Source organism: Henckelia pumila, chromosome 3, assembly GCF_033568475.1.
Source record: "Henckelia pumila isolate YLH828 chromosome 3, ASM3356847v2, whole genome shotgun sequence".
In the NCBI taxonomy this organism is placed as follows: Eukaryota; Viridiplantae; Streptophyta; class Magnoliopsida; order Lamiales; family Gesneriaceae; genus Henckelia; species Henckelia pumila.
Window position 1 is genome coordinate 176,736,716 of NC_133122.1, and position 16,161 is coordinate 176,752,876.

A 16,161-nucleotide genomic window follows, 5' to 3' on the forward strand; every position below is an offset into this window, starting at 1 on the left:
GCAGATTAAATTCTGTTGGAGTCCACGATCAAGCCTTTGCTTGACGAGGTAAAAATTTAACTGTGTTTTATTTTTACTTGAACAAATTTAATCGTAAAAGTTTTGATACCCATATATGGAATCGTTCCATATAATAAAATAAAATTTTTAAACTTCCGCTGCACCGGGTATCAATTCTTAATTGATCTGAATACGTTTTCCAACACATTTCATAAGAATCAATCTGCTCAAACGAGAAACTCGAGTCTAAGACAAACTCCTGAATGTCAGCTCTTCCCTCGAGTATGCTTACCACGGCTGACATGGATGGTCTTTCTGAGGCGACAACATTCACACAATGCAGTGCTATATTGATTGTTATCATAACTTCTTTTTTGTTGAATTTTAATTTGAATAGTCTTGGATCCACTAGTTCCATTAAATCTCCTTTCTCCTTCAAGAAATGAGCCTGAGAGAATTATGTGTGTGATAAGAAGGTAAAAGAGCAATGAGAATGCCTTCAAGGTTGTCATAGAATCAGGGTGGAACTAAAAGGAAAATAAAAACAGAATGATTAAATTTGCATTAAACTGTTTTGCAAATGACTTCATATTATATAGTTATCCAAATAAATCTATTTTTTAGGGGGAAAAAAAACTACCAAAAGAATTTTTTTATTTTAAGTTGAGGGGGCGGAACAACTGTCTTCCTTCAGTCTGCCCCCACAGTTTTATATAAACCTGAATAATGGAAGGGCGTAAAAAAAGATGAATAAAATGACATCAACTATAAGTTACCCAGTCAAGAAGATAGAAGGTATCTTCCTTTGACTTGAGGCTAGTGTTGCTCCTGTTGGACTATTCATTCATTAATGTGAATCGAAATGGGCTATTATTTTACCCTACCCTCCATTTGCATTTATTAACGTCACGCAGTGGGATGTCAACAAAATTGGCTTGTTCCCTCCACATTTATTTGGCCAGTTTTTGTGAAGGCTCTTTGTCCGGCTGCTGTTTGAACTTTCATTTTCAAATTGCATGCAAAATGCTTGCATGATTGAGTTGTTGCTATAAACTCTCGGTCTTGGCTTCTACTGAGGATAATTCAATTACCTCTCACTTCCAAGATTCTTCATCTTCGCATACAGAGCTCTTCTTTCATGTCCTGAGCTCCAACTGATGTGCGCTTCTGTTCGCGAAGTCCCTGTGTTCATACATGCTTATTTAGTGCATTTGTATAGCTTCATCTACTACGTGATTCAGCTCATGTGTCCCTCACAACTCGTTCACCATCTCGTGATTTTCAGTTTATACGTGATACCGTGAAGGTATATATTCAGTTCGCCAAAGTAGTACCTTGGTGCCAGGTGACTACGGGGTTCTACCGTTGTATCCTGGGAAACAGACGTCATTCGTGATCCTCCGAGCACATCCGGGAGGGTACGAATCTGTTTTAAGGAAACTGTAATTTTACAGGCATCGGTTATGTTATTCTTGATCTGAAGGAAAGTTCACGTAATAGTTTATGACTACAAACTTAAAACAGATTCTTAGACGTTTCGTTACGTGAATCAACTTCAGTTATGGAAGCTTATTCTACTCACTCAAATTCTACAAAGATGACTCTTCCTGCTGCTGCTACGGTGCCTCTAAGCCATACTGACAGACCGGAGAAATTCGAAGGCTTGAATTTCAAGAGGTGGCAACAAAAGATGTTGTTCTACCTAACGAATTTTAATCTAGCAAAGTTCCTCTCTGAGGATGCTCCCAAATCTGTTGAGGGAGATGTGCAGACTACTAGTGCAGTTGATGCATGACACCATTTAGATTTCTTGTGTAGAAATTATATAATGAATGGTTTGGCTGATTCACTGCACGACGTGTATAGTGAGAAAAAAACGGCTCGGGAATTATGGGAATCTTTGGATCAAAAATATAAAATCGAATATGCCGGGGCTAAAAAGTTTATTGTTGGTAAATTCTTGGATTACAAGATGATTGACTCTAAATCAGTGATCAGTCAAGTTCAAGAACTACAAGTGCTCTTGCATGAGATACATGCGGAGGGCATGGTACTTAATGAAACTTTCCAAGTGACAGCTATTATTGAGAAGTTGCCTCCGGCTTGGAATGATTTCAAGAATTATTTGAAGCACAAACAAAAGGAGATGAATGTTGAAGAGCTTATTGTTCAACTTCGTATCGAGGAAGACAACAAGAGTTCTGAAAAACGATAGTATTCTTCAAGTGCTGCTAAAGCTAATATTGTTGAGCAGAAGAAAAATTCAAAGGCAAAGCGATTTGCTGGTGGAGGCTCCAAGTTGGGTCCAAATAAAGACACGTACAAAAATAAGTTTCTTGGTAAGTGCTATAATTGTGGCGGTCCGGGCCACAAGTCTTCTGAATGCAAGAAACCGAAAAGAAACCGTGAGACAAATCTCTTGGAGGACATATCTAAAGAGGTTTCAAACATGGACCTATGAAACGACCCTACTCTCTAAATATAAATAAATAAATATGCGAAATTTTTTTTTTTATACTTACTAAGTAAAAATATGTACATACATGCCCATACATATATGCACAGAAATAAATAGATTTAAAAATAAATAACTTAAATAAAAATGCAACCTTTAATTAATTAAATATCTGAGTCTAACATTTAATAAAATACTGACCAATAAAATACTGACATAAGCGGAATAAATAAAATTTGCATGCACTGAAAATATTTAAATAAAATGTATAACATGATAAAAGTATTCATAACATGACATAGACTCAGACAACGGTCACGGGGTTACTGCATGTCCGCTCATAAGTCCTTGCCACCGGTGGGTACTACGTCCTCCTCTACGTACTCACCTGCACCATATCAGTGTAGTGAGTCTAGAGGCCCAACATGCTAACATAACAAGGGTTTAAAATAATTTAAATCACTTTAATACTAATACATAACATATACATGAATGAGCATGCTTAAAAATATCATGAACATAACATAAACTTAAATATCATAATAATACATAAACATTGTTGAACAAAGTATTTTCTAACATCGAAAGGTCGTCTCCATAGTGTAACCATACATACATTAAATACTGATCAGCGTGGTAAACCAACATACGTGGCGGTGACGAATCACCTCTTAAATTGGCAGTAAACTGTCCTTCAATAGTTCACATATGGGGACGAATCCCCCTTAAATTGTCACACTACTTCAACTTCCAACATAAAATTATTTTCTTTTGCTCAACCTTAAACATTAAATCATGCATAAAAATTATTTCATGAATGCATGTACTTAAATAAAATGTGTGTCCTTCATATATATTTAATTTAATTTTTATACTAACATATAAATACTAAAATAACATTCATGCATAAAATAATTAAATATATATTTAGGACACATGAAATTTCTCATTGTTTGTGCTGGACTGCTGGCCCTAACACTCAAGCCCAATTTCTTAATTTCTGGCCCATTAACACTGAGACTGGCCCATTAACATACTTAAGCCCATTAACACATTTCTAAGCCCAATAAAAATTTCCTGGCCCAATAACACTCTATTCTGGCCCAATGGGCCCAAAAGCCCAAAGACTGGCCCAATAACTTCCATGGGCCCCCAAGCCCATAAAAATCATTGGACTAACTTAATTAAATTTAAATAAGCCCAATAACAAATAAATTCAACCCAAAAGAATTTAAATGGAGCCCAATTAAATTTTGGGATTTAATTAGGCCCATTAAACACTTAAACTCAATAATTAACTTAAAAATAAAATACCCGAGCCCGACTAACTTAACCCGGACCCGAACCCAACTAACTTAACCCACTTACTTCCAGACCCAACCCGGACCCATAATTCGACCCGGACCCGCCCTGAAAACCCTAAACCCGTCGCCCCCCTCCCCCCCTTGTTCCTGCTGCGGCCATGAGCAGCAGCCACTCCTTGGCTGCTGCCGGCCTGCTCCGATCGCCCTTGTCCGGAGCGCCGCCGCCCAGACGTAGCCCACGTCTGGGCGGTTCGAACCTGCCCTAGCTCGGCCTCAACCCTTTACCCTAGCCCAAGGCCGAACCCTCCTTCCAGAAACCCTAACCTGCGCATCCCATGGCTACTTCTTGCACCAGCTCGCCCAAGCCTCTATCTAGCCCATGACCGACCGAGCCAAGCTAGCCTAAGGACCCCGACGAACCCCTTGACAGCCCTGACCAGCAGCCATGCACGCCCCTTAACCAAAAACGTGAACATGATTCCCAAAAACGTGAACAAGAGCATACATTCAACCCTACTCGATATTTTCTGAAATTTCTTGAATAAAAAAAATGATGCATACACACACACACGCATAAGCACTGATATGACACAAAAATTAGAGAAAGAATCATGCCTTGCACCGTAGGTTGAAGAGAAGAAGGCGCGTGGAACGATTCCGGGACGACGGGGCGACGACAACTTGGCTTGGAGCTTCAAAAACGTGGCTATGGAGTCCTAGGGCCTGCTGATCGATGAAGAAGATGAAGGAGAGGTGGAGGTGTCGGCTGAGAGCTTGTAGGCGTGAGGGTTGGGTAGGTTTAGGGTAAGGTTTTAATTAAAAATAGGTTTTTAGGATAATAAAATATTAATATGGATTTTTAATTATGAAATATATAACTTAAAAGCTCTAACTAATAATTAAAATGTGATAACTAATTTAAAAATCCCGAAATAAATAATTAAGGGAATTTTAAAAAAAATAAAAAGTCATTATTTTGGCTTATTTTGAATAAAAATGGACTCCTAAAATCATATAAAATTAAATATTAATAATTTTGAGGAAATAAAACTCAAAATAATATTTTTGGGCTCAAAATAATATTTTTGGGCTCTAAAAATGCTCATGAAATAAATTGGATAGAAAGTTGTCATCTCGTCCGTCCACGGTCCCGTCTACGCGATAAAATAATTAAATTTCCATAAATCATGAAAAAAATCACTAATTATGGGTTAAATGCTTAAAAATAACTTAAAACATGCACAAATAATTTCACATAATTATTTAACCCATAAATCTAAAATTCTAAATAAATAAAATCCCTAATTATGCACGCGAATTTACGTATTAAAAATATCGGGTGTTACAACCTATGTGCTGTCATTTCTGAAGTAAATATGGTTGGATCAAATCCAAGGGAATGGTGGATCGACACTGGTGCCACCCGTCATATTTGTTATGACAAGGACATATTTGCTACTCTTGATGAATCAGAGAATGGTGAAAAATTGTTTATGGGCAATTCTGCTACCTATGATATCAAAGGACAAGGGAAAGTGATCTTGAAAATGACATCCGGAAAAGAGCTGACTCTTAACAATGTATTATATGTGCCAAAGATTCGAAAAAATCTAGTATTCGGTTCGTTTTTAAGCAAGCATGGTTTTCGCATTGTCTTCGAGTCAGACAAAATTGTTTTATCTAAAAATGAAATGTTTGTCGGAAAGGGTTATGTTTGTAATGACTTGTTTAAGCTCAATGTAATGGCTATTAAGCCAAAAATAAATAAATTGAATGCTTTTATTTATTTGCTCGAGTCTTCCAATTTGTGGCATGGTAGACTAGGACATGTTAATTATGATACAATTCATAGATTAATTAACTTGAAAAACATACCCACATTTCATATTGATAAAAACCACAAATGTGAAATTTGTGTTGAGACAAAACTAACAAGATCATCTTTTAAATCCATTGAACGAAATAATGGACCCCTTGATTTAATTCACACTGATTTATGTGATTTAAAAGGAGTGCAAACACGTGGTGAAAATAAATACTTCACTATTTTATTGATGATGACACAAAATATTGTTATGTGTATCTTTTTAAAAGTAAAGATGAAGCTATTGAAAAATTTGTCCACTATAAAAGTGAAGTTGAAAACCAACTTGATAAGAAAATTAAGGTGCTAAGAAGTGATCGTGGAGGTAAGTATGAATCACCTTTTGCTGAGTTTTGTTCTCAACATGGTATTAGACACGAAAGAACTGCACCTTATTCTCCTCAGCAAAATGGTGTTGCAGAGAGGAAAAATCGCACTTTGAAAGAAATGATGAATGCACTGTTATTGAGTTCTGGTTTATCACAGAACATGTAGGGGGAAGCTGTAAAAACAGCTAATTATCTTTTAAATAAGGTACCCCGAAAGAAGCAAGATAAAAGTTCATATGAGTTATGGAAATGAAGAACACCTTCATATCAATATTTGCGAGTGTCGGGGTGTCTTACTAAAGTAGTTGTACCTACTCCGAAAAAGGTCAAGATTGGACCTAAAACTGTTGATTGCATTTTCATTGGATATGCACACAACAGTAGCGCTTATCGATTTATTGTATATGAATCTCAATTACCTGACATTCATAAGAATACAATAATGGAATCAAGAAATGCTTCATTTTTTTTGAAAATGTGTTCCCTTGCAAATCTAAGAAAGAACCAGGTTCATCCAAAAGTTCTCACGAGACAATGGAACAAGAGGTTAACCATGAGGTTGAACCTAGACGTAGCAAGAGAGCTAGAATTGAGAAATCCTTTGGTCCGGATTTCATCACTTTCATGATGGAAAGTGAACCTCAAAGCTTCAATGAAGCTGTGAATTCATCTGAAGGACCTCAATGAAAAGAGGCTATAAATTCTGAAATAGAATCTATTTTGCAAAATCATACATGGAAACTAGTGGACCTTCCTCCAGGAAGTAAACAACTAGGTTCAAAATGGATTTTCAAAAGGAAGATGAAATCAGATGGAACAATAGATAAGTATAAAGCCAGATTGGTAATCAAGGGTTACCGTCAACGTGAAGAGCTTGATTACTTTGACACATATTCTCCAGTGACGAGAATAACTTCAATCCGAGTGATACTTGCAATTGCCGCTTTGCGGAATCTTGAAGTACACCAAATGGATGTAAAGACTGCTTTTATAAATTGAGATTTAGAATAAGAAATTTACATGGAACAACCTGAGGTATTTTCTGCACGTGGGCAAGAAAATAAGGTTTGTAAATTGGTGAAGTCTTTGTATGGCTTAAAGCAAGCACCAAAACAATGGCATGAAAAATTTGATAAAGTCATGCTAGGAAGTGGATTTAAAATCAATGAATGTGATAAATGTGTATACGTTAAGGACACTGAAAATGGATATGTTTTTATGTCTTTACGTAGATGACATGCTTATCATCGGAAGTAATGATAAGATGATTCAATCCACTAAGAAATTGTTGAACTCAAAATTCGACATGAAAGATTTGGGATTAGACGAAGTCATCCTTGGAATTAAAATCCATAGAACTGACAAATTTAAGCGAGAGTTTTCTGGAAAAACTATCTACTTTATTGACAAAAAAAATTACAATATATAGACATCTAGAATAATCAAATCTCTTGATCCTAGCATAATCAAATCCCCTATTTTAGAAAAAAAATATAACATAATTACAGTAAGAATATATACAACAATATAATAAGGAAATAATATATTGACAGAATATATTGACACCCCCCCTCAAATTGATGCGGGAAAATTTGTCAGCATCAATTTGCCACTGAGAAACTTGTGTCGTTGGCATATCAAAGCTTTGGTAAATACATCAGCTATCTGAAGATCGGTAGTGATATGAGTAAGAGTGATAACACCGTTTGTGAAGGCCTCCCTGATGTAATGACAGTCCACCTCTATGTGCTTGGTGCGTTCGTGCTAGACTGGATTTGCAGCTATCTGAATAGCACTGGTATTATCACCATGAAGTGGAGTAGGAGCTGTTTGAGGAAATCCAACTTCGGAAAGAAGACCACGTAACCACACAATTTCATAACAAGCTGCAGATATGGCTCTATATTCAGCCTCTGTGAAAGATTTAGAAACACTATCTTGCTTCTTGCACTTCCAAGAAATCAAGGCATCGCCAAGGAAAATTCACCAGCCTGTGGTAGATTTCCTGGTATCCGGGCATCCAGCCCAATCAGCATCACTGTATGCAGTCAAATGAACAACTGATCCAGTAGGAAAACTCAACCCACGAGTAAGTGACCCAATTAAGTATCGAATAATGCGACGAACAACAACCATATGAAGATGTCGAGGCGACTGCATAAATTTGCTAACAATATGGACAACATAAGAGATGTCAGGCCTTGTAATATTTAGGTAGATGAGACTACCAACAAGTTGCCTGTATAAAAAAAGATCAGATAAAAGCTCGCCTTCGTCTTTCCGATATTTAACATTCACCTCCATTGGTGTATCAACAGCAGTAGCATCCTTTAAACCAGCTAACTCAATGAGATCTTGGATATATTTATGCTGATTTAAGAACAAACCATGAGCCCGAGAGTGAACTTCTAGGCCTAGAAAATATGTGATGTCCAAGATCTTTCATTTGAAAAGTACTATGTGTGAGGCCTCGGTTCTAATATTCTATTCTTAAGATAATATAAACAATTATCATGCACTATCTATAAGATAAGGCAACAAGAAGAAATAAAAAAAAATTCTTTTTTTTTTGAATGAACAGTACTGCGCTCGATCCTATAAAAGTCTAGGATCGAGCGCACCACAATTTAAAACTCTCTGCCGATAAAATGCAGTGTGCCGCGCTCGATTCGGCAAAAAGCCAAGATCAAGCGCACCATTTTCTGAAACTCTCTGTCTCGGAAATCACAGGGGCCGCGTGTAAGGCCCGAAAATATTAAATTATTAATTATGGAATTTGAGAATTAAATTCCATATTAAGGGCTAATATTGATTTGAGAAGTTATAAAAATTATAGATTTAATTTCCGAGCCGAAAATATTTAATTTGGAATTTTCCGGATTTTGAGAATTAAATTCCGAGAATTCTTAAATTAAAAGAATAAATATTTGATTTGAATATTTATGGGATTTAAGATTAAATTCCATGTTTTGGGAATTAAAGAAGATTAATTTTGGAGATGAAACCCGACCAGGGACTGATTGCAAATATCGAAGTTTGAAGGGCTAAAGTGCAAAAGGCCAGGATTATTTAATTAATCTGAATTTATTTAATTTTAATCCGAGTATATTTAATTTGAGAATATTAGAGTTTCGATTTAAATTCTAATATTTTTAAATTATTTTGGATTGGAATTGAATTAAAACGAAGGCCGAGGACTGAATTGCAATTAATGAAGACTTGAGGGACTAAATTGCAATTAAGCAATATATATCCGATTATTACAGATAATAATCAGAATTCATACGTGTATTCTTCAGAATGAATTCAGAATTGAAGAACAGAGTTCGAACCCTCTTCCATTTCTTTTGATTTTTTATTTTCAAACGTCGATAACTTTTGTTCCGCTCGTCCGATTTCGATTCCGAAAGATGTTCTGGAATCCTTGCGATGAGGCCTTTGATTTTATGTAAGTATTTTGTTATCTTGGCATGTTTTTAAGAACGAAATTTGGCAGAGATCAGATTATGACTTGATGTTTGTGTTTTTGAGTCGTATGCCGTTCGATATCGCAGTCGGATTGAAAATGAATTAAGAAACGAACTTGTCATGGTTTCAGCATGTCTTTGACTTGTTAACATGTGATTATAGCTGCTGGTATGAGGATTAGAATGATGTGTTAATGATTTTAAGCTACGTAGGAATTGAAATGAAGTTAGAAATGAATTCGATATTTCGTCGGTTACCGATTTTCAATCGTTACTCCGTCGAACTTGAGATTTGAAGCTGTTTTGCTAGCTGATTATTGACATGACATATTCTTGAAGATGTTAGGATGTTATATCCATTTGATTCTTCAATTTCGTAATTGTATTGACGATAAACAACTCAAGAACTTTGCATTCAAACCGACGAAAAAATGAGAAGGGTTGAATCATTATTATTGAGGATGGAATGATGTTCTTGAGCTGATTTTGAGTTGATTAATATTTAATAGATGGTAATGTGTATTCATGATTAAATTCTCAGATTGAAGAATTCAAGAATACAGATTCGACTTGAGAATGATTTGATAACGATTTGAAAGTCTCCTACCATGAAGTGTTCATGATGAATTGAAGTTGGAAGTTGAATTTGTGTGAGGATGGTTCAGATATGGAACATCGTCAACTCGAGAATGACAGGTATAAGATGACATCGAGAGTCAGGGATTCGATACTCGAGAATGATGATTCTTGAGTTATCCTGAACAAATCACATACTTGTTTAAGTACTTGTTCTTAAGGTAGAACTTATGTTATTGTTGATCCATCACAGGTAGTGGATCTTTATTGCTTTTTTTATGATTGTATATTGAATTGATTCTATGCCAAGGTTGCGGCTAACCTTATTTTCTAGCCCGGAATGGCTACGATAGATGGATATCCATGTCAAGATCGGTTACAAATCTTGATGGCAATGAAGTGATAAGAATCAATTCTTGAGATAAGTGCGCTATATAAATTGAGTCTTGATTTGAAGTTGGAGTCGATATATGCGTTATTTTTACTCTATTCTTGAGTTGACATGTTTAGAGTTGATATGAATTTATTTAACGCATTTATATGTCGATTATACTGAGAATGATTTTTCACCGGAGTTTATCCGGCTGTTGTTTTGTTTTGTATGTGTGCATTGCAACAAATGGGGCAGGAGCTGGTCTGTGATGACATTGACAGCTTGGGAGCGAGACTTAGCACGTGAGGACTCGGGTTTTAAGTTGAAAGAATGATACTTAGATAGCATAGAATTTGATATGAACTTGTGCTTAGAAGCTCACCTTTGAAGATGTTGTGTAGCTTTTTGTTCCATATCCTTATGCTATTTATTTGATGTAATAAGCTTTTGTTATAATGCCTGAAACTTGTTATATGTAGATATGCATGTTGTAGAAGATTTAAACCATGTTTGAGTTGGCTATGAAAGCTGGTTTTTGATTATACAAAAGTTGACAACAAGAATGGAAAGCTGAAATCTTCTGCTGCATGGTGCCCGCTCGATCGGTAGCTTTTGCCAGATCGAGCGCGGCAAGTTAATGGGCACACCCGAGAGTTTTGATTCATGGCTCGCTCGATCGGCTAACTTTGCCGGATCGAGCGAGGCTCTGAAATTTAAAAAAAAAAAAAAAATTCTGCTCTTGATTTATTATTATTTAATTGTTTGATTAATTGTTTAATTAATCATTAGCTGCCCTAAAATGAGAATAGAAACCTGAGGTCCCCACACCGCGCTCGATCCTGCAATAACCTAGGATCGAGCGCACCCCCTTGCCCAGAAAATTTCAGAACATGGAATGCATTTCCTTACAAACTCATCCAACAATAATCATAACAACATGCATCAATCCAAATTCAAACATAATCTCGACTACTCGATACAACATGATACAACCAAGGTTCGAGTCTAGTAATTACTTCAAACATAACTAGGTTCGCATGCATTACAAAACAACAAAAGTTCGAATACATTCGACTCCTAAAAACCAAGCCTCACTTCTAACTTCAAATCCCAATCTATCCTCGCTGTCTCTGACTGGTTCCAGCCCCACCTGTTGCCAAGAACACATACAAAACAAAGCAACAGCCGGATAAAGCGGTGAGAACGATATTCCCAGTAAAAACAACATAACAAGTAATACAACAATACACATGCTTTCAAGACATCAACGAGATCAATAACAATGTAATGAAATGCATGTCTTTAAAACGGGATATCAAATCTGATAAACGAGGGATTACTGCTGTGCTTTTGGGATCCCGAGGATGAGATCATGTGACGACTCACCGACTCTCCCAATCGAGGTGGTGCCACATATCTCACTCCTCTAGACTTTGAGCAACCAAAATGAGTATGCTAGCACTAGGAGATACGACTACGACCTAGGCCACTCAATCATAGTTCTCAAACGTCTAAACAAAAAGGGCGGTTCTGCCCGCTGAAATCAACGTAGGCTCAAGATGAATGCATAACAGAAACATAAACATAAGCCACATAATCAAAAGCAAAATCAATCAACAAGACACAAATTTCTCATGCTAGAACAAGTGTAGATGCAATATGTGATTTGAAAGGGAAACTCGAGAACCAACTGTCCCGAGTATGCTATCCCGCTACGATGACTGCTTTTACCTTTCGATGCAGTAGATCCAACTCCGGATAAGCTACAATAAAAGATTGTATCAAAGACTATACCAACTAAACCACAACTACGGTTCAAGGTAATTCTCTTTACCGTTCTTCGTCCAACTCTCGACGAACAATGCTGCTAACACAGGGCTCGACAAACTCCAACGAATCTGTACGAAGACAAGAGTTTATCAACAACAATGATCACTCACAAGCCAAAGCTTCAATCAATACAAAAATGGTTCGAAATCTCCAAAACTCAAACCGACGGCATAACGGCTATAAACTGAACAAACCGGAAACGCAGACAGCAGTTCAATACCGATATCTACTCATATCAATGCCCAAAACAACAATAACAAAGCAAACCCATCAATCTAAAAATCCACATTTTCGAAAATAGCTTCCAAAAATCATAACAAATCCGAACGTCGCTCTAATTCAAAACCGACAGATAATAAACGATCAGAACTCTTTCAAGAACAACATACTCAAATCTAGAACGATTCTAACAACCTCCAAAAACTATTATGTAACCGATCGTATAAAAACTTACGATATAACGGAGCTCTTGCCGCAGTGATCGATAATCTGCCTTTCGAAATAAATTTCAACGGCCGGATCGAGCTTGGACTGAAATCCCAAAGCTTGGAAGCAAAATAAATCGGCTTCAATGTAAGGGATGCAGCTAAGGGAAGGAGATGAGTGAATAAAATAAGCCATTCCCTTATAAATATCTAATAAAACCGATATTTCCATTTTAGTCCCTGAAATTTCCAAAATTTGCAAAAAGGACCCTGATCAAAAATAAGTCGGCTTGTGAACTCTGTAATTTCCGATTAACTCAAATAAACTCATTTAAGATAAAAATGGGGCGTTACAATTCTCCCTCACTAAGAAGAGATTTCGTCCTCGAAATCAACGAGAATCACAACTCATAGGATAGAATAAAGAACTAAAGACAGTAAGAAGAACTCACGTCATCCGAATAACTCCGGAAATTGCTGTATCATGTCAGATTCTATCTCCCAAGTCCCTTCCTCGACTCCGTGATGTCTCCACTGCAATTTCACTAACGGATTCAACTTGGTTCTGAGTTGTTTCTCCTTCCGATCAAGGATCTGAATCGGTCGCTCAAAGTAGCTCAGAGTCTCGTCTAAATCGGCTTCGTCAGGCTGAAGGATATGAGAAGGATCTGGATGATACTTTTGCAGCATAGAGACGTGAAAAACGTCGTGAATATCAGATAAAGACGGAGGAAGTGTAAGTGTGTAGGCAAGATCACCTATCTTCTCAAGAATCTCGTACGGCCCGATGAATCTCGGAGATAACTTTCCTCTCTTACCGAATCTGACAGTGCCTCTGAAAGGAGAAATCTTAAGGAAAACACGGTCTCCCTGCTCGAAACTCAGAGGTCTACGTCTGACATTCGCATACTTCGCCTGTCTATCTTGAGCTGACTTCATTCTGGTCTGAATGATCTTAACCTGCTCTGCCATATCTCTAAGCATCTCCAGTCCCAAATCTGGTGACTCGGACAAGTCATCCCAAGACAGCGGAGATCAGCATTTCTGACCGTACAATGCCTCAAAAGGCGCCATACCGATACTCGCTTGGAAGCTGTTGTTGTAAGAAAACTCAACAAGAGGCAAAGAATCCTGCCAACTAGTGCCAAAGTCTAGCACTACCGCTCGCAGCATATCCTCTAACGTCTGGATAGTCCGCTCTGACTGTCCATATGTCTAAGGATGATAAGCTGTACTCAGATTCAATCGAGTACCCAGTGCCTCCTGAAGACTATGCCAAAAGTGCGAAGTGAATCTAGGGTCTCTATCTGAAACGATCGACTTCGGCACCCCATGCAATCTCACAACATTGCTAACATATAACTCAGCCATCTGGTCGTGACGATACATCATCCTGTACGGAATGAAACAAGCAGACTTCGTCAATCGGTCGATCACTACCCAAATAGCATCGCATCCTCTAACGGATCGTGGTAGCTTCGTGACGAAATCCATAGAAATGTGATCCCATTTCCATTCAGGAACAGATAGACTGTGCAATAGACCACCTGGTCGCTTCCGTTCTGCTTTCACTTGCTGACAATTCAAACACCGAGATACAAAACTCGCTACGTCGCTCTTCATTCTCTTCCACCAGAACTGGTTCTTCAGAACGTTGTACATCTTACGACCTCTAGGATGAATACTAAACCGACTGCAATGAGCCTCTCGGAGAATACGCTATCTCAACTCCGAAATATCAGGCACAACAATACGGTTATTCACAAACAAAACATCATCTCTAACCTGGAATTCAGACTGATGCCCCGATCTGACTTTCTCTACTTAAATCTGAATGCTCGGCTCAGACTTCTGTGCTTCTCTTATCGCAACAAACAACTCCGGCTCGGCTTGAATAGCAAACACTCTGATAGTCTCCCTATCTGTTTCAAACTCTAAACCAGAAGTGCAAAAATCATCGATCAACTGAGAAACACCAATAGTAGAAAGAGATAAAGAACATAGCTTTCGGCTCAAGGCATCTGTAACTGCATTAGACTTCCCCGGATAGTACTTGATTTCGCAGTCGAAATCCTTCAACAGATCTAACCATCTTCTCTGTCTCATATTCAGCTCTGCCTGAGAAACAAGTACTTAAAACTCTTATGATAAAAAAAGATCTCGAAAGACTCACCATAAAGATAGTGACGCCAGATCTTCAGAGCAAATACAATCACAGCTAGTTCCAGATCATGAACCGGATAACGAGTCTCGTGCGGTTTCAGCTGCCTCGATGCATACGCTATCACATTCTTATGCTGCATAAGAACGCAACCCAAGCCTCGGTTAGAAGCATCACAATAGACTGTGAAACCTCCAGTACCGCGGAATAGAAAGAATTAGAGCACTGGTCAGTCTCCTCTTCAGATCAACAAAGCTAGCCTCACAATCTGAAGTCCAGACAAAAGGTGCATTCTTCTGAGTCAGCTGGGTAATTGGCTTGGCAATAGACGAGAAACCCTCGATGAATCTGCGATAATAACCAGCTAAACCCATGAAGCTTCGGATCTCAGGTACTGATGTCGGTCTAGGCCAATTCATAACCACTTCGATCTTGCTGGGATCGACAGAAATCCCATCTCCTAAAATAACATGACCGAGAAAGACAACTCGATCCAACCAGAATTCACACTTAGACAACTTGGCAAACAACTGCTCATCTCGCAAAATCTGCAATACGGTCCTCAAGTGCTCTGCATGGTCAGTGCGGTTCTTCGAGTAGATAAGAATATCATCGATAAAGATAATGACAAACTCATCTAAATAACGCTGAAAGATACGGTTCATCAAACCCATAAAAACCGCGGGAGCATTAGTCAAACCGAACGGTATGACTATAAACTCAAAATGACCATACCTTGTTCTGAATGCGGTCTTAGGAACATCTTCCTCTCGCACTCTCAGCTGGTGATAACCTGACCTCAGATAAATCATAGAATAGACAGAAGAACCCTGCAGCTGATCAAAAAGGTCATCTATTCTGGGTAAAGGATACCTGTTCTTAACTGTAGCCTGATTCAGTTGACGGTAGTCAATACAGAGCCGCATAGAACCATCCTTCTTCCGCACAAATAAAACAGGAGCACCCCAAGGCGATACACTAGGTCTGATGTATCCCTTGGCAATCAAATCCTCAAGCTGTTCCTTCAACTCTCTTAGTTCAATAAGTGTCATACGATAAGGAGCTTTTGAAATAGGTTGAGTTCCTGGCACTAAGTCAATACTGAATTCGACTTCTCGAATAGGTGGCAATCCAGGAACATCTTTCTTGAACATATCAGCAAATTCTCTAACCACTGGTAAATCTACCAAAGCTGGGCTAGATTTCAGTACATCAACTGCATACACCAAAAATCCTTCTGCACCTCTCTGTAACAAACGAGTCATAGATAACACTGAAATCAAAGGAATTCTAGATCGAGAACCCTTACCAAAGAATTTCCACTCGTCTGCCATTTCAGATCTGAACCTGACAACTTTCAGAAAACAATCGACGGTT

At 37.9% G+C, this 16,161-nt stretch overlaps 1 pseudogene; it reads right to left on the minus strand.

The window, feature by feature from the left end:
* LOC140890018 (probable leucine-rich repeat receptor-like serine/threonine-protein kinase At3g14840) overlaps window positions 1-16,161 on the minus strand; it is a 58,169-nt pseudogene that overhangs the window by 18,617 nt on the left and 23,391 nt on the right.